This window comes from Trichosurus vulpecula, chromosome 6, assembly GCF_011100635.1.
Source record: "Trichosurus vulpecula isolate mTriVul1 chromosome 6, mTriVul1.pri, whole genome shotgun sequence".
Lineage (NCBI taxonomy): Eukaryota > Metazoa > Chordata > Mammalia > Diprotodontia > Phalangeridae > Trichosurus > Trichosurus vulpecula.
In genome coordinates this window covers 34,711,076-34,738,438 of record NC_050578.1, presented here as the reverse complement: position 1 = coordinate 34,738,438, position 27,363 = coordinate 34,711,076, and the positions used below count along the sequence as shown (strand labels likewise).

Sequence of the window (27,363 nt, the reverse complement as noted above, 5' to 3'; positions counted from 1 at the left end):
TTTCTTGTTTTTAAGCTGGATTATATACATTTGAATTGTAGAGACACAGACATAATGATGTACAGTTTGAAAAGTGAATAGAATTAATTTTGAAGCATGAGAATTCAAATAAATTCACTTCTATTTCCCTAATCTGTTAAAGAAAGGGGTTTCATTTTCACCTTAGAGCTCCCTTCCAGAAATAGATCTTTAGTCCTATGAGCAACTAAATATGCTTGAGATTTTAATATTTATTTTTTTTCAGATCTGAACATCTTAAAAGATGTACACACATTTTCTTCAAAATACTTTAAAAGATTTGTGATTCAAACATTATGTAAATTATCTCCACTATTTCAATTCAATGAGCATTTCTTTTTTTTTGCTTTAGCTATTTTTTGAATATTTTTGTTAACTTTATTTTTTACTTTTAGTTTACAACACTCAGTTCTGCATGATCCTGAGTTCCAGATTTTCTTTTTCCCTCTCCCCCACCCTCCCCAAGATGGCATGGAATCTGATATATCTTCTACACATAACTTCACATTGAAATTATTTACACAATAGTCAAGTTGTAAGGAAGAATTATTACCAATGGAATGAATCATGAGAAAGAAGAAACAAAACCAAAAAAAAATTAAAAAAATAAAAACAAAAGAAAGAAAGAAAAAAGAAAAAGAAACAAAAAAAGAGAGCAAACAGTTTGCCTCAATCTGCATTCTGTCTCCATAGTTCTTTCTCTGGACATAGATAGCTCTCTCCCTCATGAGTCCTTTGTCTTTGAACCTTGTATTGCTGAGAAGAGCTAAGTCTATCAAGGTTAGTCATCAACAAATCCATATATCTGTGGTTGTGTATAATGTTGTTGTAGTTCTGCTCTGCTCACACAGCATGATATCATGTAGATTTTCCAGCTTGTTATGAAGTCCGTATCATCCCCATTTCTTGTAGCACAACAGTATTCCATTACATTCATGTACCACAACTTGTTCAGCCATTCCCCAATTTATGGGTATTGCCTTGATTTCCAATTATTTGCTACCACAAAAAGAACCAATATAAATATTTTTGTATGTATGGGTCCTTTTCCCACTTGTGTGATCCCTTTGGGATACAATCCTAGAAGTGGTATTGCTGGGTCAAAGGGTATGAACATTTTTATAGCCCTTTGGGAATAGTTCCAAATTGCTCTCCAGAATGGCTGGATCAGTTCACAACTCCACCAGCAGTGTAATGGTGTTCCAATTTTCCCACATCCTGTCCAGCATATATTATTTTCCTGTTTTGTCATTTTAACCAATCTGACAGGAGAGATGTGGGACCTAAGAGTTGCTTTGATTTGCATTTCTCTGATCAGTAGTGATTTAGAGCATTTTTCATATGCCTACAGATATCTTTAATTTTTTCCTCTGAAAACTGCCTGTTCTTTGAAGATTTCCCAATTGAGGAATGACTTGTATTCCTATAAATTTGACTCAGTTTCCTGTGTATTTTAGAGATGAGGCCTTTATCAGAGATACTAGTTGTAAAGATTTTCTCCCAATTTTCTGCTTCCATCCTAATCTTTGTTGCATTGGCTTTTTTATCCATAAACTTTTCAGTTTAACATAGTCAAAATTATCCCTTTTGCATTTAGTAATGCTCTCTATCTCTTGTTCTGTCATCAATTCTTTGCTTTTCCATAAATCTAATGGGTAATCTATTCCTTGCTCTCCCAAATTGTTTATAGTATCAGGCTTTATTCCTAAATGATAAACCCATTTTGACTTCATTTTGGTATATGATGTAAGATATTGGTCTATGCCCAATTTCTGCCCTACCATTTTCCAATTTTCCCAGGAGTTTGGTAAAATAGTGAATTCTTAGCCCAGAAGCTGTATTCCTTGGGTTTATCGAACAGTGGATTGGTATAGTCATTGACTACTGCATCTTGTGTACCTAACGTATTCCATTGATCCATGACTCTGTTTCTTAGCCAGTACCAAGTAGTTTTGATGACTGCTGCTTTATAGTACAGTTTAATGTCTGGTATGGCTAGGCCACCTTTCTTAGCATTTCTTTTCATTAACTCCCTAGATATTCTAGACCTCTTGTTCTTCCAGATGAACTTGATGACTATTTCGTCCAGCTCTGTAAAATAATTTTTGGTAGTTCGATTGGTATGGCACTGAATAAATAAATTAATTTAGGTAAAATTGTATTTTTTTTGTATTAGCTTGGCCTAACCATGAGCAACTGATATTTTTTTCCGTTTATTTAGATCTGACTTTATTTGTGTGAAAAGTGCTTCATAATTTTGTTCATGTAGGCCCTGGATTTGTCTTGGCACAAATATTTTATAGTGTCTATGGTATCTTAAACTGGGATTTCTCTTTCTATCTCTTGCTGTTGGGCTTTGTTAGTAATGTATAAGAATGCCAAGGATTTAGGTGGATTTATTTTATTTCCTGAAACTATGCTAAAGTTGTTTATTATTTCAAGTAGTTATTTACTTGATTCTTCTCTGAGTAAATCATCATATCATCTGAAAAAAGTGGTAATTTAGTTTCTTCTTTGCCTATTCTAATTCCTTCAATTTCTTTTTCTTCTCTTATTGCTATAGCTGACATTAGTAGTGCCAAATATAATACTAGGGGTGATAATGGACATCCTTGTTTCACCCCTGATCCCATTGAGAATGCATCTAGTTTATCCCCATTACAAATAATGCTTGTTGATAGTTTTAGGTACATGCTATCTAAATTTTAAGGAAGGCTCCATTTATTGCTATGCTTTCTAGTGTTTTTTTTTTTTAATAGGAAATGGTGTTGCATTTTGTAGAAGGCTTTTTTTGCATCTATTGAGATAATCATATGGTTTCTGTTAGTTTTGTTGTTGATATGATCAATTATGCTGATAGTTTTCCTAATATTGAACCAGCTTTGCATTCCTGGAATGAATCCTACCTGGTTGTAATGTATTAGTCTCATGATAATTTGCTACAATGTTTTTGCTAATATTTTATTTAAAATTTTTGCATCAATATTCATTAGGGAAATTGGTCTATAATTTTCTTTCTCTGTTTTGACTCCACCTGGTTTAGATATTAATACCATATTTGTGTCTTAAAAACAATTTGGTAGGACTCCTTCACTTATTTCCCCAAATAGTCTATAAAGTAAAGGAATTAATTGTTCTTTAAATGTTTGATAGAATTCATATGTAAAAAGATCTGGCCCTGGAGATTTTTTCCTAGGGAGTTCATTGACAACTTGCTCAATTTCTTTTTGTGTGACAAGGTTATTTAGGTATTTTACTTCCTCTTCTCTTAACCTAGGAAATTTATATTTTTGTAGATATTCATCCATATACCTAAGGATGTCAAATTTATGGGAATACAATTGGGCAAAATAATTCCTAAATATTGTTTTGATTCTTCTTTATTAGAGGTGAATTCACCCTTTTCATTTTTGATACTGATGATTTCATTGCCTTCTTTTTTTAATTGAATTGACCAAAGGTTTATCAATTTTATTTTTTTTTCATAAAACCAGCTCTTGGCTTTATTTATTACTTTAATAGTTTTCTTGGTTTCAATTTTATTAAACTCTCCTTTGATTTTCAGTATTTCTAATTTGGTGTTTAATTAGGTATTTTCAATTTGTTCTTTTTCTAGATTTTTCAGTTACATGTCCAATTTAGTTTCCAATTAATTTTTAGCTTATTTTTCCTTGGTTCTTTGTTACAAATAATTTTTATTGCATGATCATCTGAAAACGACGCTTTGACTACTTCTGCCTTTCTGCCCTGGATTGTGAGGTTTTATGCCTTGCTACATGGTCAGTTTCTGAGTATGTGCCATGTACCCTTGCGAAAAAAATGTATTCCTTTTTATCCCCATTCAGTTTTCTTCAGTTTCTATCATATCTGCCTTTTCTAAAATTCTATTCACCTCCTTAACTTCTTTCTTTTTTTATTTTGAGGTTAGATTTACCAAGTTCAAAGAGGGAGAGGTTGAGGTCCCCCACTAGTATGTTTTTGCTGTCTATTTCTTTCTGTAACTCCCTTAATCTCTCCTCTAAGAATCTGCCTGCTATGGCATTTGGTGCATATATGTTAAATAATGATATTGCTTCATTGTTTATGGTACCTTTTCACAGGATGTAGTGTCCTTCCTTATCTTTTTTAATTAGAACTATCTTTGCTTTTGCTTCGTCTGAGATTAGGCTTGCTACCGCAGCTGTTTTTGTTTTTTTTTTTTTTTTTTTTAGCTGAAGCACAATATATTCTACTCCAGTCTTTCACCTTTACCCTATGTGTATCCTCCTGTTTCAAATGTGTTTCTTTTAAACAGCATATTGTAGGATAATTGTTTTTAATCCATTCTGCTATCTGCTTCCTTTTTATGGAATAGATCATCCCATTCACATTCACAATTATGATTACTACCTGTTTCTTTTTCTCCATCCAATTTGCCTGCTTCCCCACCCCCCGTTTATGGCTTTGTTTCTGCCTTCTCCCTTCCACTCCTCAACAGAGAATTGCTTCTGACTGCCACCTTCCTCACTTTACCCTCCCTCTTGATTCCCCTCCCTTATCTTCTCATTTTCCCCTTGCTATTTCTTCCCTCCCTTCTGACCACCCCATCCCTTTTTTCTAGTTTCCCCTCCTATTATGTGTAGTACAAGTTAGATTTCAATACTTATCAGGTTATGTTATTCCTTTCTTGAACCGAATCTGATGAGAGAAAAGCTCAAATACTGCTTTTCTGCCTGCCTTCTTTCCCTCCACTACAATATGTTTTTGTGCCTCTTCACGTGATGTAATTTACTCTTTTCTACTACCTCCTTACCTCTTTTCCCAGAACATTCCCTTTATATCTCTTAATTATATTTTTATCATTTTATCAGTTATTTTATAATGATACCTAGTCTTTGAATATCCCTTTGAATTGTCATAATAAGTATACAATTCTCAAGATTGACATATGTGTGTGTGTGTGTATATATATATATATATATATATATATATATATATATATATAAATAATCCTATATCAGGATATAACCAATTAGTGTTATTGATTAATTAATTTTTCCCCCTGTTTGCCTTTTTATGTCTCTCTTGAGTTTTGTATTTGGACATCAAATTTTCCATTGAGCTCTGGCCTTTTCATCAGGAAAGTCTGGAATTCCCTTATTTCATTGAATGTCCATCTCCTTGCCTGGAAAATTATGCTCAGTTTTGCTGTGTAGTTGATCCTTGGTTGTAGTCCAAGCTCCTTTGCCTTTCAGAATATCATAATCCATTTTTTCCTGTCATTTAAAGTAGAAGATGAAAAATCCTGCATGATTCTGACTGTAGTTCCATGATATTCAAATTGTTTCTTTCTAGCTGTTTGCAGTATTTTCTCCTTGCCCTGGTAGTTCTGGAATTTGGCTTTACTATTTCTTGGAGTTTTCAATTTGGGATCTTTTTCAGGAGGATATCGATGGATTTTTTCAATGATAATTTTACCCTCTGGTTCTAGGACCTCTGGGCAATTTTCCTTAAGGATATCAGGGAAGAAGCTGTCCAGAATGATTTACTTAGAGAAGCCTCAAGAATCAAGTAAATAACTACTTGAAATAATAAACAACTTTAGCAAAATTTCAGGATATAAAATAAACCCACATAAATCCTCAGAATTCCTATACGTTACTAACAAAGTCCAACAACAAGAGATAGAAAGAGAAATCCCATTTAAAGTTACTGTAGACACTATAAAATATTTGGAAGTCTATTGGCCAAGACAAACCCAGGGCCTATATGAACATAATTATGAAATACTTTTCCCACAAATAAAGTCAGATCTAAATAAATGGAAAAAATATCAGTTGCTCATGGTTAGGCCAAGCTAATACAAAAAAAAATGTCAATTTTACCTAAATTAATTTACTTATTCAACACCATACCCATCAAATTACCAAAAAATTATTTTACAGAGCTGGATGAAAGAGTAACCAAGTTCATCTGGAAGAACAAGAGGTCTAGAATATCTAAAGAATTAATGAAAAGAAATGCTAGGAAAGGTGGCCTAGCCATAGCAGATATTAAATTGTACTATTAAGCAGCAGTCATCAAAACTATTCGGTACTGGCTAAGAAACAGAGTGCTGGATCATTGAAATAGTTTAGGTACGCAAGATGCAGTAGTCAATGAATATACCAATCCACTGTTCAATAAACCCAAGGAATACAGCTTCTGGGCTAAGAATTCACTATTTTACCAAAACTCCTGGGAAAATTGGAGAATGGTAAGGCAGAAACTGGGCATAGACCAATATCTTACACTGTATACCAAAATGAAGTCAAAATGGGTTTATCATTTAGGAATAAATCCTGATACAATAAGCAACTTGGGAGAGCAAGGAATAGTTTACCTATCAGATTTATGACAAAGGAAAGAATTTATGACACAAGAGACAGAGAGTATTCCAAAATGCAAAATGGATAATTTTGATTTTGCTAAATTGAAATATTTTTGTATAAAAAAGCCAATGCGACAAAGATTAGGATGGAAGCAGAAAATTGGGAGAAATTTTTACACCTAGTGTCTCTGATAAGGGCCTCATCTCTAAAATACACAGGGAATTGAGTCAAATTTATAGGAATACAAGTCATTCCCCAATTGAGAAATGGTCAAAGGATATGAACAGGCAATTTTCAGAGGAAGAAATTAAAACTCTTTATAGTTATATGAAAAAATGCTCTAAATCACTACTGATTAGTGCAAATCAAAACAACTCCTAGGTCCCACATCTCTCCTGTCAGATTGGTTAAAATGACAAAACAGGAAAATGATAAATGCTAGAGAGGATGTGGGAAAATTGGAACACTGTTACATGGCTGGTGGAGTTGTGAACTGATCCAGCCATTCTGGAGAGCAATTCGGAACTTTTGCCTATTGGCTATAAAAATGTTCATACCCTTTGACCCCGCAATACTACTTCTACTGTTGTACCCCAAAGAGATCACAGAAATGATAAAGGGACCTGTATATACTAAAATATTTATATTGGTTCTTTTTGTGGTAGCATAGAATTGGAAATCAAGGGAATGCCCATCAATTGTGGAATGGCTGGACAAGTTGTGGTATGTGAATGTAATGGAATACTATTGTCCTGTAGGAAATGAGGAAGATACGTACTTCATAATAACCTGGAAAAACCTACATGATATAATGCTGAGTGAGTGGAGAAGAACCAGGAGAACATTATACAAAACCGCAAATATATTGATTCTCTGATGACTAACTTGATAGACTTGGCTTTTCTCAGCAACACAATGTTCAAAGACGACTCCAAAGAATTCATGATTGAAAGAGATATGGAGTGTGAATGCAGATTGAGGCAAACTATTTGCTCTCCTTTTTTCTTTTGTTTTTCTTTCTCTTTTGTTTTTGTTTTTGTTTCTTCTTTCTTGTGATTCATTCCATTGGTCATAATTCTTCTTTACAACTTGACTATTGTGTCAATAAGTTTAATGCGAAATTATATTGGATATGGAGAATATATACCACATCCCATGCTGTCTTGGGGAGGAAGGCAGGGAGGGTTTGGGGGGAAATCCTCTAACTCAAAATCATATGGAACTGAGAGTTGTAAAATAAAAGTAAAAAGTCTTAATTTAAAAAAAAAATTGCTATTTTCAACACTGCCAAAAAAATTGCCAGAAAAATAAGGAAAGTGAAAAATGATATACCTCAGCATGAATTCGTGGTTCATCACTTCTCTCTAGAAGTTAATAGCATTTTTTTCATCATAAGTTATTTGAAATTCTTTTGAATCATTGTATTGATCAGAGAGGGCAAATCTTTCCAGCTTGATCATCAAAACAATGTTGCTACTATAGTACACAATGATCTCCTGGTTGCTCTAACTTCACTTTGCCTCAGTTCGTATAGGTCTTGCCATGTCTTTTTTCTAAAAGCAAACTCCTCATCATATCCTATAGCACAATAGTACCCCCAATAAATGCTATAGTTTATTCAGCCATTCCACAATTAATGAGCAACCCCTCAATTTCCAAGATTTGTTAAAAGAATAAAAATAGCTATTATAAATATTTTTGTACATCTAGATCTTTTTTCTTTTTCTTTGATCTCTTTGGCATACACACATTGTAGTGGTATTGCTGGGTAAAAAGATAGGCACAGATTGATAGCCCTTTGGAAATAATTCCAAACTGTTCTCCAAAATTTTTGGACCAGTTCACAACTTCACCAACAGTGGAGTGTACCTATTTTTCACCATCCAATCATTTGTCATATTCCTTTTTTGTCCCATTAGCCAATTTTATGTGTGTGAGGTAGACCCTCAGCATTGTTTTGGGTTACAATCCTCTAATTATAAGTAATTTAGAGCATGTTTTCATATGATTATTAATGGCTTTGATTTCTTCTCTTGAAAGTGTTTATAACCTTAAGCATTTATGAATTGGGAAATCATTCTTAATTTTACAAATTCATGTGAGGTCACTATAATGTTGGAAAAATAAGACTATTTTATGAAAACAAAGGCTGTAATCCCTCCACCTGGGATTCCTGCTTTCTTTCTAATTTTGGTTGCATTGCAGTTTTTTTGTGCATTTTTAAAAATTTCAAGTGAATCCAAATTATTCATTTTAGTCACTATAATCTTCTTTATCTCTTCTTTAGTTATAAACTCTTCCTTTTCTATGTATCTGACAGCTAAATTTTTTCATACTCCTCTAATTGGCTTCAGATTTCATATCTGATTCTATTTTATGTACCCATTTTTACCTTATTTTGCCATTTGTTGTGGAATATTATTCTATGCCTACTTTGTGTCAAACTGCTTTCCAGTTTTCCCTGCAATTTTTATCAAATAGTTACTTCTTTTCCCAAAGCTTGGAGGTTTGGGTTTATTAAAAGCTAGATTTGGTAATTTATGACTGTGTATCGTGTACCCAATGTATTACTTTGATCAACCATAGTAAGTACCATAATGTTTTGATGATTAAACATTTGTAATATAGTTTGAAATATGATGCTGGTAGCCTTCATTTCTTCACTTTTTTCATTGATTTCCTTAATTTTTTCCACTTTTTGTTCTTCCAGATGAATTTTATTTTTTTTCTAGTTTTATAATATTTTTGGGTACTTTCATAAGCTACTGAATAAATAAATTAATTTAGGTAGAATTGCTATTTTTATTGTTTTGGTTTGGCCTACACATAAACAGTAAATATTTCTCCAATTATTTAGATTTGTCTTTGTTTTTCTGGAGAGTATTTTGTATATGTGTTTATATAGTTCCTGGGTATGTCTTACAATGTGGAATCCCAAATATTTTGTAGTGTCTGCAGGTTTTTCATTGGAATTTATCTCTCTTTCTGTTAGTAATATAGAAATGCTGATGATTTAGTAATATATAGTTAGTCAAGTAATATCTGTTTCCTCAACAGAAAAAAAATCATATCATACCAGTATCAGCTTCACGATGATATTGTGAAGATTAAGTGAGATAATACTTAGAAAACTTGAAGTGACATATGTGTGATCTCTATTTAATAAAAGATGAAACTTTAATGTTCTCAGCATTTCTTTTAATTATAGACTGATAATAGTAATAATATAAAGAAAACATTTTTGTTGTTTCTTTCTGAGGGAATGATTAGAGAAGACGTAATATCTTAGTTTTTCTCCCCCTTGACCACCATATTCAGTGTTTTCCATGGTTTCTATTTTTGTTTAAGGCTCAACTTTCCTTCAACTCACTGAAGTCTACAGCATTGGAGTTATTCCTGACTTGTTCTTCACCTTTTTCTCAACATAGGCAATTGGTGAGTAAGCCAGTGAAAATTATTTTTTTAGATATTTAATTTATTTATTTTTAGTTTTCCACATTCATTTCCATAACTTTTTAATTTTCTCCCCCTCCCTACCCAAGATGGCATGCAATCCGATATGTACTCTATGCATACATTCCTATCAAACACATTTTCACATTACTCATGTTGCATAGAAGAATTATATCGAATAGGAGAAACCATGAGAAAGAATACAAAATAAAAGAAAAAGAATCTGTTTCACTCTGAATTCTGACTCCATAGTTCTTTCTCTTTAGGTGGATGGAATTTTCCATCATGAGTCCTTTGGAAAAGTTTTAGGTCCTTGAATTGTTGAGAAGGATGAAGTCTATCAAAATTGGTCCTTGCACAGTGTGGCTGTTACTATGTACAATGTTCTCCTGGTTCTGCTCACTTCATTCAGCATCAGTTCATATAAGTCTTTCCAGGTTTTTCTGAAACCATCCTGCTTGTCATTTCTTATATCACAATAATATTCCATTAGATTCATATACCACGACTTGCTCAGTCATTCCCCAACCGATGGGCATTCCCCTTGACTTCCAGTTCTTGGCCACCACAAAAAGAGCTGCAATAAATACTTTTGTACATGTGGGAAATTTTCCCATTCTTATGATCTCCTTGGGTTACAGTCTTAGAAGAGCTGTTGCTTGGTCAAACAGTATGCATATTTTCATAGCCATTTGAGCATTGTTCCAAATTGCCCTCCAGAATGGTTGAATCAGCTCACAGCTCCAGCAACAAAGAATTAGTGTTCTAATTTCCCCACATCTTCTCCATCATTTATCACTTTCCTATTTTGTAATGTTAGCCAATATGTTAGGTGTGATGTGGTACCTCAGAGTTGTTTGTATTTGCATTTCTTGAATCAATAGTGATTTAGATCATTTTTTCATATGACTATAAACAGCTTTAATTTCTTCCTCTAAAAAATGCCTGTTCATATTCTTTGACCATTTCTCATTTGGGGAATGACTTGTATTCTTGTAAATTTGACTCAGTTCTCTTTGTATTTTAGATATGAGGCCTTTATCAGAGACACTATTTGAAAAAAAAAAATTATTTCCCAGTGTTCTGCTCCCCTCCTAATCTTGGTGGCATTGGCTTTGTTTGTGTAAAAACTTTTTAATTTAATGTAATCAAAATTATTAATTTTGTATTTCATAATGTTCTCTATCTCTTGTTTGGCATAAATTCCTCCATCCCCCATAAATCTGACAGATAAACTATTCCTTGCTCTCCTTATTTGTTTATATTATCAGCCTTTATACCTAGATCATGTGCCCATTTGGATTTTGTTATGGTATATGGTGTCAGACTTTGGTCTATGCCCAGTTTCTGCCATACTGTTTTCAAGTTTTCCCAGCAGTTTTTGTCAGAAAGTGAGTTCTTATGCCAGAGGGTGGGGTTTAGAGGTTTGTCAAGCAGTAGATTGCTGTAATCATTGGGTACTTTGTTTTGTGTACCTAACCTATTCCACAATCCACCACTCTATTTCTTAGCCAGTACCAAGAGGTTTTGATGATAGCTACTTTAGAATACAATTTAAGATTTGGTATGGCTAGGCCACCTTCCCTAGCACTTCTTTTCATTAATTCCCTTGATATTCTGGACCTTTTGTTCTTCAAGATAAATTTTGATATTTTTTCTAGCTCTATAAAAAAATTGTTGGTAGTTTGATTGGTATGGCACTAAGTAAGTAAATTAATTTAGGTAGAATTGTTATTTTTATTACATTAGCTTGTCCTACCCAGTCAGTGGGTAGGATTTCTTAAGCACTGACTGTATGCAAAACTTTGAATCTATGAAGAAAGGCAAAATCAATGTCCCTGCATCACAGAGTTTACCTTCTAATGAGAAAAAAAAAAAAAAAAACAACAACAGCCTGCACATAGTGGTATGCATACAGAATAGACACATTGTTAAATCCCAACATTTGTACAAGAATTTTTCTAGTCTCCTGCTCTCCCCCATTACCACTCTCTCTGCCTTGTCTCTGAGATTAACTTTCACTTAAGTTGATGTAGGAAAGAAGCCAGGGTAGTCTGGAAGTTGATGTGAAGTGATGAAGAGAACCTAAAAGAAGGGAAGAAGCTTTCATTAAAAACCTAATATGGCCCCGCCCCTTCCGGTTCCTGTCGCGGCTCCGGACCCGGCCTCAGCTTCTGCTTACGAAAAGGAGGAGGACATGGCACTCTTCGAGCAAATGCGTGCCAACGTGGGGAAGCTGCTCAAGGGCATCGACAGGTACAATCCTGAGAACCTAGCCACCCTGGAGCGCTATGTGGAAACCCAGGCCAAGGAGAACGCCTATGACTTGGAAGCCAACTTGGCCATGCTCAAGCTGTACCAGTTCAACCCAGCCTTCTTCCAGACCACAGTGACAGCCCAGATTCTGCTGAAGGCCCTCACCAATCTCCCCTGTGCAAGTGCATGATTGACCAAGCTCGTCAAGAAGAGCAGCCCATCAGGCAGATCCTGTACTTGGGAGACTTGCTAGAGACCTGCCATTTCCAAGCTTTCTGGCATGCCCTAGATGAGAACATGGATCTCCTTCTCCTTAATGGCATCACAGGCTTGAAGACTCCGTCCGCAAATTCATCTGCCATGTTGTGGGCATCACATATCAACATATTGACTGCTGGCTGCTGGCTGAGATGTTGGGAGATCTGTCAGACAACCAGCTGAAAGTATGGATGAGCAAATATGGCTGGAGCTCCAATGAGGCAGGACAGGTCTTCATTTGCAGCCAAGAAGAAAGTATCAAGCCCAAGAACATTGTGGAAAAGATCGACTTTGAGAGTGTTTCCAGCATCATGGCCTCCTCCCAGTAACTCCTGCCCAATGTTGTTTCCCTTTACATACAGCCAGCTTGTTAAATAAAAGCCCTTTACTTCCTGAAAAAAAAAAAACTAATATGTGCCAGGAACTATGCTATGTATTTTACAAATATTTCATTTGATAGTAATAAAATACATTTCGAGGTAGATTTGAGGAAAATGAGGCAAACAGAAGTTAAGTGACTTACTCGGACCCTCACAGATAGTAAATGCCTAAGGTATTTCAAGCATGGGGAAAACCTAATACAAAGGAGTGATGTCATGGTCTGAATTTCTGATATAATTAGACTCTGTCTCTAGAGCCTAAAGTGTTCTATTTATACAAGTAAACAGTTTAACCTTAATTCGGAAGTTGTGTTAATGACTTTATATGTTGGGTGTCATATAGCTAGATCCTTTCCATATCAGTACAAATAATGAACCCTATGAAGTCTTTTTATATATTGGAATTCATTCTATTTGGAGTTATAACTATATACCACATGGTAATTGCTGTCAGTCCAATGTTAATACACAGTACAAATTTAAAGAACACTTCAACTTCCTGGGATTCATTAACCTCACTAATCAAGATCAAGCTACATTAATTAACTCATTCAACAAATAATCTCTACAATATGGACATTCCTTCTAGGGATATAGATCAGATTCTAGGAATACTGTGTGATTTTTTTTGTGTATATGAATGTAATAATCCATTTACTATGATAGAAAAAAAAATCAAATACACAGGATCCCCTCTCTCACCCCACCCTCAACTCTCCTCTGAGTCTCTTGATATTCATGTCTATCAATGGAGCCAAATGGTTCTCCAACAATTATTTCTCACTCTTGTCACATGTCTGTCCCACTTCCTTTCTGGTGAGACATGTTTCCCACATAGTAGGTGCTTGATAAATGCTGGTAGATTGACTCACTGATGACACAATATATACTTTTTAGCTTGTGTAATTCATTACTTTCACTATGTTTCAAGCTACTCATGCAATCCTATACCTAGCACAAGCATCTTTATTTTCCTTTTGCTCTTCAATTTTACTTTTGCCGCAGGCTATACTGAATATCATTTGGGAAGCATCAAAAGACTATTGATGTTAAAAGTATTTACTTGTATTTCAAGAAGTTTGACAACTTCTCCTCAATTTCTCAAAAGTGATTAAACCTACTGTCGCCCTTCTATCTATTCTAGGTATCCTTAATTTTCCATAAATAGTGTCTTTCCAAGATATATGTCTGACAGAACAGCTCTAAAGTTTTTTCCATCCAATTTCATATCTTTCTCTGGAACATGAGCATTCTTCATTTTGCTTGGTGATTACACTATAGATGATCAGCACAATCTTGTTTAATAGACTGTGCATCTCCTTTTGGAAGCTCTGTAATATTCCAGAAAGTGTTGCAATAAAGAAAAAAAAATACCTTTGAAAGCATCTGGAGTACTTCACTATCTTTAAGGAATCCCTGTTCCATTTAGACTCTTCAGTGGACATCCTTGAAGTGTGACACATTATTTGCCTCAATGGTTTATATCACTTTTATAATAACTCAAATCTCATCAATACTGTTAGATAGGTAGATAGATAGATATAGATATCTATAGATAAACACACAAATACATATATGCATGTGTATATATGTATATACACATATGTATGTATATGTGTATATATATACACAAATATATGTGTACGTGTGTATGTATATATAAGCTTCTTTTGAGAAATATTGTATAATTTTGACATTGGATTTGTGCACACATTATTGATGAGAGACATTAAAGGGGCTTTTTATTCTAAAGCATCAAAAGGTTTTTTTGTTTGTTTTTAATTTTTCCCTAGTCAACAATAAGACCTTGGGGAATCTTAATATCTATAATCCTCACCAAGAGACACATTACCATAAAGTTGGATGTTTTTAACTACTACTTTTTAAAACCGAGCTATTCCCTTTTCCCTTTCTATTCAGGTCCATTTAATCCAAGTCTGTTTAGACATAAAAATACCTTTGCAATATATTTTGTTCTTATTTTTTTTTAATTTGTGTTCTTACATGAACTACTCCCAAACCCATGTGCCAACTTGTCACAGTATTTGCTCAGGCATCACATACCATAAACAAGGGATTACTTTTGATATTAAAATGGTCACTGATTGTATGAAAGGTATTGTTTCTTAGTAAATAAGAAGAAGTCTTCCTCTTTCGGGAGTTAATATTATTCTTCAAAGCTTGATTCTATACTATGGATTGTTTTTCAATTATTTCATCTTTCAATGGGGCCCTTGTAATTAAAAATACTTTTTTTCAGCCTTTGCTGCAGTTTACCTGGCTGCAACTTTCATTTTCTTAACATGAAAAATTAATTCCTGGAGCTCAATAAATTATTCTCATTTCATGAGGAACATTTCATTTAGCGAATTCTATGTCTAGAGCTAAGGCCCCCATTGTCCCTTCCCCTATAATAGATCAAAAATGGTGTGAGCCTAATAATGCTCTAAATTTGATTCAAATACAAAATTTAATCACAGCTCTGACATTAGCTGATATTTTTGATCTTTTAAAATCAAAATGGTATAAAAATAGGAAGTGAAGAAAGATAAATCATGGAATCAAACAGGTAGAATCTTGGGGAGGAAGAGAGGATGGGCAGCAGTCTGAGGAGGAAAATTGTTCCAAGCCAAATGTCTTTTAAATTTAAGTAAACACCAAGAAATGTTGGTAAGGCAATGCTACGTTAACAATTCAGGAAATGGCTAAGGTCAATCTGAAGCCAAGATTTTAGTCAGCAACAGCTCAAAGGTGTTTATACATTTTTGAGGCCAAAAGTGGAAAACTAACTGAGGCCACCTGGGTTATTTTTCTTGGTCATCTCAAAAAGCTGTGTAAGCTGGAAGTCTTGAGATCTAAGTTAATTTCAAAGTGAATTGAGTCATAAACTTATGATTTTGAGGAAAGGAAGGAATTACAGAAAATACAGCTGTTCTCTTTTCTCCTCATGCAAAGGAGCTATTTTAATATAATCAAAGATAGCCTAACTTTAACACTGGCCTAAGGATTCATCATTTGGTTCAACCCTAGAAAAGTTTCTATAAAGTTTTAAAAATGCCCACAAATGGAATTATGTAACACATATAGAGAAAGTACAATTAAATCCTACGGACAAAGAGAAAACCCCTTAAAGACAATATTTTTTTATGAATTAAGGTAGAAGAAAATCCTTCAAGAGATTCTAAATACCCCACTCCTAGTATCCTCAAACATAGTGGAGAAGCACAATCTGACACTGATAGAATCTTTTTCTGCTGTAAATGTTTATTTAATATATCTAACCCTTATTGTCCTTCTTAGCTCTGCAATAAGTGGCAAACATAATTCTGTACAGCCACATGAAATGGAGTAGAATATGGCCTCACTATCCCAAGGACCACAAACTTTTTAGAGGTTTTATGTAGAACATTTTCTCCATATTCTCTCAACAAGTCAAAAAGCATTTATTAAGTACTAACTATATTAATACTGCAAAAAGCAGGAAACATCAACTGAGGTAAGAAGGAAAAGAGGCAAAGAAGAAAATTTAGTAAAGCCTACCATGGGAATCTATGCCAATGAAAGAAAAGATTTAAACATAGACAATCTTAGCCATGTCCTCTCCTCCCTCAACTAAGCCATTCAAGACAGGGAGAAAGGATAACATATTCTAAATACCCAAATATATAAGAAGCCTGAGGTAACTTTTTTGCCTGGCACTAGTGGGTGAAGGGATGTAGTACCCATTTTCAAAGGGAAATATGATAAAGGATTTTAAGGGGACATGGCTGACACATCAAAGATTTCAAATAGAAGAATATGCATTAAACTAAAAACAATAAAGGGCCAAACAGATATTGTAACAGAAAAGATGCCAAAACCAGTAGGAAAATGAATACTAGTCCCTCAAAGAGATTGAAAACTTCTCATGAGATAAATTGCAAGACAAAGGTAAATGAACCAGCCACCTAACTTATTTCAAAATTCTGTGGAATCCCAAGAAAGACTTCATCTACAAGAAGGAATTTCAAAATGGTTCAAAAGAGAAATTAAATTCATAAGAAAATAAATTTGGAATGAATATATGTGGTCAAGAGTGTATGTGTGTATACTCACATTTCTCATAGATTTTTTTAATTAATGAGAAATTCAGGGAAGAGAACAAATCCATGGTGGAAAGTTTCTTCAAAGAATAAAAGGAGAAATTAACTTATTTAGAATACTTAAGAACTGGCAGGGCAAATAAAGCTAGCAAAGGAAAAAATACTTGATCTATCTACAAGTTGAAGTCTTTGACTTCAGAGATGGAACACATAGCTACAACATACAGAAAACAGTTATCCCAGAGGAATGTGGCCAAAAGCAAACAGACAAACCACCAAAAAAGAGGCACTACAATGCAGGAAATTTATACACAGGAATGGTAAAATTGTAAGGATGATCAGTTCTGAAAAACTTAGCTACTCTAATCTAGAAATGAAGAAGACAGTTCCAAAGGCCTCATTAAAAGTGCTATCAACCTCCAGAGAGGAAGAACTGATGAACTATAAATGCACATAAAATCCTTTTTTAAAATTTATTTTTCTTGTTTTTTATTATTTCTTTTGCAATGTGACTAATATGGAAATATATATTGGAATGACTTAACATGTATAATTGAGATCAGGTTGCTTGCTTTCCCAAAGAGGTTTTAGCAGTAAGGAAGGGAGATAATTTAGAACTCAAAATTTAAAAAAGGAATGTTAAATTTTACATGAAATTAGGAAATACTTAATGAAATATATATGTATGTGTTTATATATATATATATACCTACATATATATATAACATATGTATATACACATGTAGATATATTGAACCTACAATTATGAGAGGTGAGAGGTCTGGACATGCCATGGCCAGGACTTTTTACCCTTAGATGAATAAGAAGAGATGTCTTTGACTCCAGAGCTTATAAATTCCCAGGGGTAACTTTGTCCTCAGCCTATCCCATGTTGGCTGGGGAGAAGATAGAGAGGAAGTTGGAAACAAACTGTCCAAGAATGGAAAGAAAATGAGGAGTCTAATCATCTAGGAAAATCATGTGGAGGGAGTAGATTTGTCTCTTCTTATACTGTGGTGAGAGGAAAGGTTTGTTAGTGAATAACTGGTCCTATCACACATACACATAGGCCAAAAGAAAAAGAGGATTGTTTATGAAATAGGAGATCTTTGTTCCATACAGCCTTATTTAAAAAATATAAGTATATAACTAATTCAAAACAATAATTTCAGTGATGTCTTCTTATAAGTCCTGATTTAATTCATCTTTCAAAATGTATTACTTCACATAAAAGTGTAATCATTCATGATTTTTCTTTGATTCATGTAGGATATACACACACATACACAAACACACATGTGTGTGTGTATATATGTGTACATATGTATATGTGTCTGTGTGCGTGTGTGTAATTTGCAGAGGCTAGAGCATTGAAATTTACTACTGAAAAAGGTAAAACGATAAAAGGATAGACCATCCATTTGGTGAAAAATTTAAAATTGTGGTGTCCTGTTAGTGTAACAAATTTTGTTTTGTAACTTGTGGGGCAATTTTCTGATAAGATTTCTTTTTATGATACAATTCATTTCGAAATCAGAAAGAGACTAGGTGGTTAAATGTAGCTGGGTTGGGGGATTAGGACAAAGTCTTTGGCCTTCCACTTTTGCATGATGCACAAATCGGGGTGGGGCAACAGAGAGTATTTTTTTTAAACAGAATATTACATAGTTCTTTACCGGTTGAGGACAGAATGTCCAAAGAATATTTACCACAGCTGGTTGTGTAGGATAAAACACTAACTTAAATAGATTTTTGATCATAACTCAGATAAGAATTGAACTGAGAGGAAAAGAGGAGACAGCACGACAGAGTTCTAAGTTCAGAGGTATTCAAAGAACAACTGATCTGATGCCCTTTTCAAAATCTTTGTTGAAGTATATAGTATAGAATCCTCTTAACCTGAAGTTCTCAAGTGAGCCCACTTATGATGATATTTCTGTAGGGCATGTATGTTGCCTTGTTTAATCACAGATGTAAATGCATTTATACTAAAAAAGTAAATGTTTATACCTGGGAAAGGAATTAGAGAGTAATATAATGCATAACTATTGAATAGAGCAAGTGGTCCATAGGCAGATGTGATCTATGTCCTTTTATTATACTCTAAACAAACAATTTTCAAGGGTCAACTTAAGATGGTGGAGTGACAGGTAGCAGGCAAAAGCTTGAGCTTGTTCGAAACCTCCTCTATAATTATCTATAAAGACCAACAGATAAGTTCTCATTAGGAAACTTAAAAAAAATCTCAGTGAGTCTTTTTTTTTTAGCTCAGAGCAACTTGAAAAGATAAAGAGTTGTCTATAGACACTGGGGTGAGGCTGACCAGTACAGTATCATCAATGCAACAGGCAGAGAAATAGCAGTCAAATAGCTGTGGCAGTCACAGCTCAGAACCTAGGGACAGTAAGAGGACTAAAAACCTAGGCAGAAATAGATATCATTGGATTGCTATACTTATGATGTGTCCTGAATGGATTCTTTTCCACAACTATGCTCATTTTCACCCAGTTCTATGTCACAGGTCCAGTGCAAAGAGAAACAATGGTCGTTGTGATGGAAGAGGTGCCTGCCTGAGTAAAGAGTAAGGAATGGGTTCCAGAAGCATAGCTGTGTGGTTCTTAGTCCAAGAACAGAGTGGAGAATTAATGCTCAACTTTAGTCCTGTAGAAAAACCTGCAATGGAATAAAGGTGGGGAGGAGACCAAAGAAAAGGGGGAGTGAGCACTTTGGTCAGAAACTACTGAAATTCCCAGGAGAATAAGTAGACTCCAGCAACAGTCTACAGAAACCTAACCACACATACAAGCCAGCAGAACTAAACCAGGTCAAGAATTTATAGAGTGCAGGTCAGGAGGGCAGGAAACAGGAGATAGTATGCTAGGCCTAGAATTAGGAAAACCTAAGATCAAGTCCAGCCTTAGACATGTACTAGCTGTGTGACCCTGGACAAATTGCTTCATCTCTGTTTGCCTCAATTTCCTCATATGTGAAATGGGAATGGCATCACCTACCTTAAAATGTTTTTATATTGATAAAATCAGCTAACAATTATAAAATCCTTAGCACATGGCCTGGAACTATTAAGAATAATGTAAGTGTTGTCTATGATTATGATTATCACACCATTTCAAAAGCAACAAAAACTTACAGGCCCCCAGACTGAGCTATTAAAACAATAGAAAGACAGAAGAGACAAAAGCTTAGGTCAGATATGCCCCACCCCTAGAGGTGAGAAAAGGACAACAATAATGAAAAGTCCAAAGATAATAAATTGGCAGGAAAGAAGAGCAAATTAAAAAAAAAAGAACCTAACCATAAAAAGCTCAATAAACAGGCACAGTAGAAGGCAATAGCTTGAAAACATCCATAAGCAAAGCTGCAAAGAAAAATGAAATTAGACACAAGACAAATAAGAATTCCTAGAAGAGCGAAAAATGGAGCAAAATGCCATTATAAATATCAAATAAGAGTAGAAGTGAATAAATTTAGAATATGAGAAACACATGGAAAAAGAAAGAGAAGGAAGAAAAAAGGAAGGAAGGAAGGAAGCAAAGTAAAGGATGAAAGAAAAATGGAAAAAAGAGGAAGGAAATGAGAAAGAAAGGAAGGAAAATATGAAAAGAGAATTAATAGTTTCGTTGGGGGGAAGGCAGAAAATGCTGAAGAAAATAATTGTTTATAAATAAGAACTGACCAAGTATGGGGTTGGAACCAAGATGACAGAGAGAAGCCAGAAAGTTGCTTGAGTTCTCCCCAGTTTTCCTCAGAAACAACATCAAATTAAGCTTCTAAATGGATTTGGCCAACAGAATCCACAAGAATACAGTGAAACAATCTTCCAGCTTAAGGTAACTTAGAATGACTTCAGAAAAATTCTGTCTCACTTGAGTAAAAGGGGTGTACATCCAGATGCAGATGATGTCCAGGCAAGCCAACTGGAGGCATTTTGCTGCAACACAGATCAACAACTGAGGTGCCTTATTCTTGGCACAGCAGGCTAACCATGAGGCCTCTAGACAGAGGGCAAAATGCAAATTGTGAGCCCCAGAAGCCAGCATAATGGGTGCAACTATGCTGGACCACCCCCTGAGCAGTAGATAAGCCACAATTACCTGAGACCCCAGGCCCCTAGGATAAGAAGCTTGAGATAGTCCCCCATGTACCCCAGCAGCAGAGTTTAACTTTAAAAGTCACAAAATAGGCAGAAAAATGAGTAAGAAACAGAAAAGAGTCCTTACTACCGAAAGCTACTATGGTGACAGGGAAGATCAAAACACAAACTCAGAAGATGACAACATCAAAATGCCTACATGTGAAAGCTATAAAGACCATATGAATTGGTCTCAAGCCTAAAAAGTCCTCTGAGAAAGCTCAAAATGGACCTTAAAAATCAAGTAAGAGAAGTAGAAGATAAATTGGGAAAATAAATGACAGTTATGCAAGAGTTGTACTTATATAAGTTATGCTTTTATGAAAAAAGCATCAACAACTTGGAAAAGGAAGCATAAAAACTAACTGAAGGAAACAATGACTTAAAAAACAGAATTTGCCAAATCAGAGGGGAAAATCTGCTAAAGAAAACAACTCCTTTAAAACTAGAATTGAACGTCTGAAAAAGGAGATACAAAAGCTAACTGAAAAAAAATCCTTAAAAATTAGAATTGGGCAACTGGGAACTAATGATGCTATAAGACATCAAGAATGAATAAAACAAAATCAAAAGAATGGAAAAAATAGAAGAAAATAAAAAGTACCTCATTGGAAAAAAGCAACTGACCTGGAAAACAGATCCAGAAGAGATAATTCAAGAATTGTTGGACTAACGTGAAGACCATGATCAAAAAAAGATCCTGGACAGCATCTTTCAAGAAATTATCAAGGAAACTACCCTGATATCCTAGAACCAAAGCATCAAATAGTCATTGAAAGAATCCATCAATTACCTTCTGAAAGAATCCCAAATTAAAAACTCTAAGAAATATTGTAGCCAAATTGCAAAATTATCAGGCCAAAGAACAGACAGAAAGAAACAATTCAAATATCAAAGAGCTACAGTTAGCATTACACAGGACTTCACAACTTCTTTAATAAAGGGACATGATATGATATTCTGGAAGAAAAAGAGAAAAGGGATGGGGCTGATAAAAGGCAGGGCAGATTGAGGGAGGTGGTGATCGAAGTAAAATTCTGGGGAAGAGGGACAGGGTGAAAGGAGAGAAAAAAGTATAAACAGAGGGAAAAATAGGATGGAGGGAAATAAACAGTTAGTAAATCATAACTGTGAATATGCATGGGATGTACTCTCCCACAAAATGGAAGTAGATAACAGAGTGGATTAAAAACCATGATCCTCAATACATTGTTTACAAAAAGCACATTTGAAGCAGAGTAAAGATAAAAAGACAGAAAAGAATATATTATGCTTCAGTTATAGTTAAAAACAAAAACATTGGTAGCAATCCTGATTTCAGATGAAGCAAAAGCAAAAGCATAGCTAATAGATCTATATTGGATTATGTTATGTTTTGTTACATTATGTTATGGTATCATATATTATGTTATATTGTATTGTCTTATATTATGTTATGTTATATTATGTTATGTTATATTACATTGTTATATATCATGTTATGTTATGTTATGTTATGTTATGTTATGTTATGTTATGTTATGTTATGTTATGTTATGTTATGTTATGTTCTATCTAGAGATAAGGAAGGAAACTACATCTTGATGAAAAGGTACCATAAACACTGAAGCAATATCATTACAAACATATTAGAAACAAGTGATATAGCATCCTAATTCTTAGAGAAATTAAGTGAGATATAGGAAGAAATGGACAGCAAAACTATACTAGTGGGGAACTATAACCTACTTCTTTCAGAATTAGGTAAATCTAACCACAAAAAAAAAAAAAAAACCAAGAAAGAAGTTAAGGAGGTGAAAAGAATTTCAAAAATATAGATATGAAAACTTCTGGAGAAAATTGAATGGGAACAGAAAGGAATATGCCTTTTTCTCAGTGGTACATGACATGTACACAAAAATTGACAATGTATTAGGGCATAAAAATACTCACAATCAAATGAAAAAAGGCATAAATGTCAAATGCATACTTTTCAGATCATGGTGCAATAAAATTTTATGTAATAAAAGGTCATGGAAAGACAAGATAAAAACTATATGTAAACTAAGTAATCTATTCTGATAGACTGAATGGGTCAAGCCACTAAGCATAAAAACAATCAACAATTTCAGCAAAGAGAATGGCAATAATGAGACAACATACCATAAGTTATGGGATGCAGCCAAAGCAGTTCTTAGAGGGAATTTTATATCTCTAAATGCTTACATGAATCAATAGGAAAGAGGAGACAAATGAATTGGACATGCAACTAAAAAAGCTAGAAAAAGGACCAATTAAAACCCTCAATTAAATACCAAATTAGAAATTCTGAAAATCAAAGGCAAGATTAATAAAATTGAAAGAAAACTATTGAACTAATAAAATTAAGAGATGGTTTTATGAAAAAAAAAAAAAACAACAAAAGTGATAAACCTTTGTGATTTAAAAAAAGAAGAAAACCAAATTACTAGTACCATAAATGAAAAGGGTAGAGCCAGAGCCAAGATGGTGGAGTAAAGGCAGGCATTCTCCAGAGTTCTCTCCCAAACTCCTCCAAATACCTTTAACTAATAGCTCTAAACACATTCTAGAGTGCCAAAACCAATGAAAGGACAGAATAAAAACACTTTCCAGCTCCAAATAACTTAGCAGGTGGACAGGAAAGGTAAATCACACCTACATGTGAGTGGAGCATGGTCTACCAAAGACCCCACTAACAAAGCCCTGGCCCCATCAAACCAGGAGAAGTTTTTAGGAACCACTAAATCAGTAGCAGACAATGTGAAATATCTTACTTGGAAGCAACTGACCTGGAACATAGTTCTAGGAGAGATAATTTTAAAATTATTGCACTTCCTGAAATCCATGATCAAAAAAAAGAGCCCACATGTTAACTTTCAAGAAATTATCAAGCAGAAGTTCCCTGATATTTTAGAATCAAAGGATAAAATAGAAATTGAAAGAGTCCATCAATCACCTCCTGAAAAAAGATCCCAAAAAGAAAACTGTGAGGAAAATCACAGCCATATATTAGAGCTCCCAGGTCAAGAAGAAATTATTGCAAGCAGCCAGGAAAAAAATTCAGTTATTGTGGAGACGCAATAAAAATAAAACAAGATTTATCAGCTTCTACGTTATAGTACAGGAGGGCTTAGAATATAATGCTCTGTGGGACAAAGGAGCTAGGATAACAATCAAGAATTACCTACCCAACAAAACTGAGCATAATCCTTCAAGGGAAAAATGGATATTCAATCTAAAAAAGGATTTAGAAACATTCTTAATAAAAACACCAGAGCTGAATAGAAATTTTGATTTTCAATTACAAGACTCAAAATAAGCATAAAAAGGTATACAGGAAAAAGGAATCATAGTGGACTTAATAAGGTTAAACTGTTTGCATTCCTACATGGGAAAATGATGCTTATAACTCATAAGAACTCTCTCACTTTTAGAACCATTAGAAAGAATATGTACAGATAGAGGGCGTGGGTGTCAGTTAAGTATGCAGAGATAATATCTAACAAATAACATGAATGGGTGAGAGAGAACTATGCTGACAGAAACAAAAGGGGAGATGTAGAATGTGGTAAATTATCTCACATAAAATAGGTGAAAAAACCCTTTTACAGTGAAAGGGAAAATGGAAGAGGCAAGAGGGAGTGAATGAAACTTACTGTCATCAGAACTGGTTCAAAGAGGGAATAATATACACACTCAACTGGGTATAGACATCTATCTTACCCTTCAGGAAAGTAGGAGGGGAAGTGGATAAAAGAAAACGGGGTGGTGATATAATGGAGGGCAGATTGGGGAAGGGATAGTCAGAAGCAAAGCACTTTTGGGGAGGGACAGAATGAAAGGAGAGAAAGAATAGATGAAACAGGGGAAGGGAAATAGGATGAAAGGGAAATCCAGTTAGCTATAGTAAATGTAAAAAAATAAATCTGAAACAAGTTTCTCTGATAAAGGCCTCATTTCACAAACACATAGAGTACTGAGTCAAATTTATAGAAGAAAAATTAAGAGCAATTACACAGTTGGTAAATGATCAAAAATTATGAACAGTGTTCAGATGAAGTAACTAAAGCTATCTATAGCCATAGAAAAATACTCTGATGATTGGAGAAATGAAAATCAAAACAATTCTGAGATACTATCTCATACCAATTAGATTGGCTAATAGGACAGAAAATGAAAACAACAAATGATGGGGGTGATGTGGGAAAAATGGGGCATTGATACACTGTTGGTAGTGTTGTGAACTGATTCAACCATTCTGTGAAGCCATTTGGAACTATGCTCAAAGGGTCATAAAACCATGCATTCTCTTTGACCTAGCAATACCACCACTAGGTCTATATCCTAAAAGACATTTATTTTTTTTTTTAGAAAAGGAAGAGGGTCTATATGTACAAAAATATTTATTTTCTTCAGTATTTTTTGGGTCTTCTTTGGCAAGCTGTTGACTCATTTTTCACGATTTTCTTACATCACTCCCATTTATCTTCCCAATTTTTCCTCTATTTGTCTTACTTAATTTTCAAATTCCTTTTTGAGCTCTTTAATGTCATGTGACCAAATTGTATATTTCTTGGAGCCTCTGGATGTTGGAGCTTTGATTTTGTTGTCTTCTTCTGTTTGTATGTTTTGATCTTCTTTGTCAGCAAAGTGAGATTCTATAAACTGATTTTTTTACACTGCTCATTTTCCCAACCAATTACTTGAGTTTTGAGCTCTTTGTCAGGGTAGGACTCTGCTTCCAGAGTAAGAGTGCTCTGTCCCAATTTTCAGGGGTTTTGCACAGCTGTTGTCAGAGACACTTCTAGGCATGTGTAAAATTTCAGTTCTTTTAAAGTGGTATGATCAAAGAAGAAGAGTTTACTCCTCTCCTGGCCTGTTTGTGAGTGAATTCAAGCACTGTTTTCTGTCTTAGAACTGTGAGGATTCCCTCTCCACAGCTGCCAGAAGCTCTGCTCTGTTCCTCCTCCCCCTGGGACCACCACCCAGGATTGTGACCCAGATCCAAGCAGGGCAAAGCAAGAGCATCCTGCCTCAGTGCCAGCAAAGAGATCCCTGCAATCCCCCTCTGATCAGCGACTTGATCCCCCTACCATCTGTGAGCCTGGAGCTCTGGAAGCAGCAGCAGCTGCTGTTGGTGCTGCCATCATCACCACCTTTGCTGCCCTGGGGATGGGACCTTACCATGCTCTTCTCTTACTCAGGCCCAAAAGAGTTTCTCCACTGACCTTCTATTTTGTCTTTGGGCATTTATTGGTTGAGGAGTCTGGAAACTGCCACAGCTGCCAGTGATTCGATCCCCTGAGACCTGCTCCACCCATGTCTGTGCTGACATGGCCCACTCTAGACTATGCTCTGCTCCGAGCCCAGTGTGGTAGACATTTTTTGTTGACCTTCCAAGTTGTCTTGGGCTGGAGATATGTTTCATTCTGTCATTTTGTGGGCTCTGTAGCTCTCGAATTTGTTTAGAGTCATTTTTATAGGTATTTGGAGGGGTTTAGGGGAGTGCTCAAGCAAGACAACTCTGAAAGACTTATGATGAAAAATGCTATACATCCCCAGAGAAAGAACTGAAGATATCTGAACATAGATTGAAACATTTTTAAAAAAAATGAAAAGGGTGAATTCATCACCAATGTAGAGGAAATTAAAGCAATAATTAGCAGCTATTTTTATCCAACTCTTTGCCAAGAAATCTGACAATCTAAGTGAAATGGATGAATATTTACAAAAATATAAATTGCCTAGATTAACTGAAGAGGAAATAAAATGCTTAAATAACCCCATTTTAAGGGGAAAAACACAGAGTAATTGAACTAGCCCTCAATGAACCTCCTAAGGAAAAATTTCCAGGGCCAGATGGATTTACAAGTGAATTCTATCAAACTTTTAAAGAATATTTAATTCAAATAATAATTCAATTATAGACACTTTGGAAAAATAGGTGAAGAATGAGTGCTACCAAATTCCTCTTATGACACAAGTATGGTGTTGGAACCTAAACCAGAATGGGTCAAAACAGAGAAATAAGATTATCTATCAATTTCCCTAATGGATATTGATGCAAAAATTAAATAAAATATTAGCAAAGAGATTACAGCAATTTGTCACCAGGATAATACACTATAACCACGTGGGATTTATACTGGGATTGAAGGGCTGTTTCAATATTAGGAAAATTATGAGCATAACTGACCTTATCCATAAAAAAACCTAGTAGAGATCATGTAATTATCTCAATAGATTCAGAAAAAGCTATTGACAAAATATAGCACCCATTCATGTTAAAAACAGTGGAAAGCATAGGAATAAATAGAGTTTTCCTTAAAATGATAGTGGAAGGGAAGAAAGGGAAGGAGAAAAATTTTGAACTCAAAATTTTGCAAAAATAAATGTTGAAAACTATATTTATGTAT

General features: G+C 34.6%; 1 pseudogene; it reads left to right on the top strand.

The window, feature by feature from the left end:
* The first annotated feature begins 11,986 nt into the window (after positions 1-11,986).
* On the top strand, positions 11,987-12,742 carry LOC118854124 (annotated as a pseudogene).
* Positions 12,743-27,363: the final 14,621 nt, after the last annotated feature.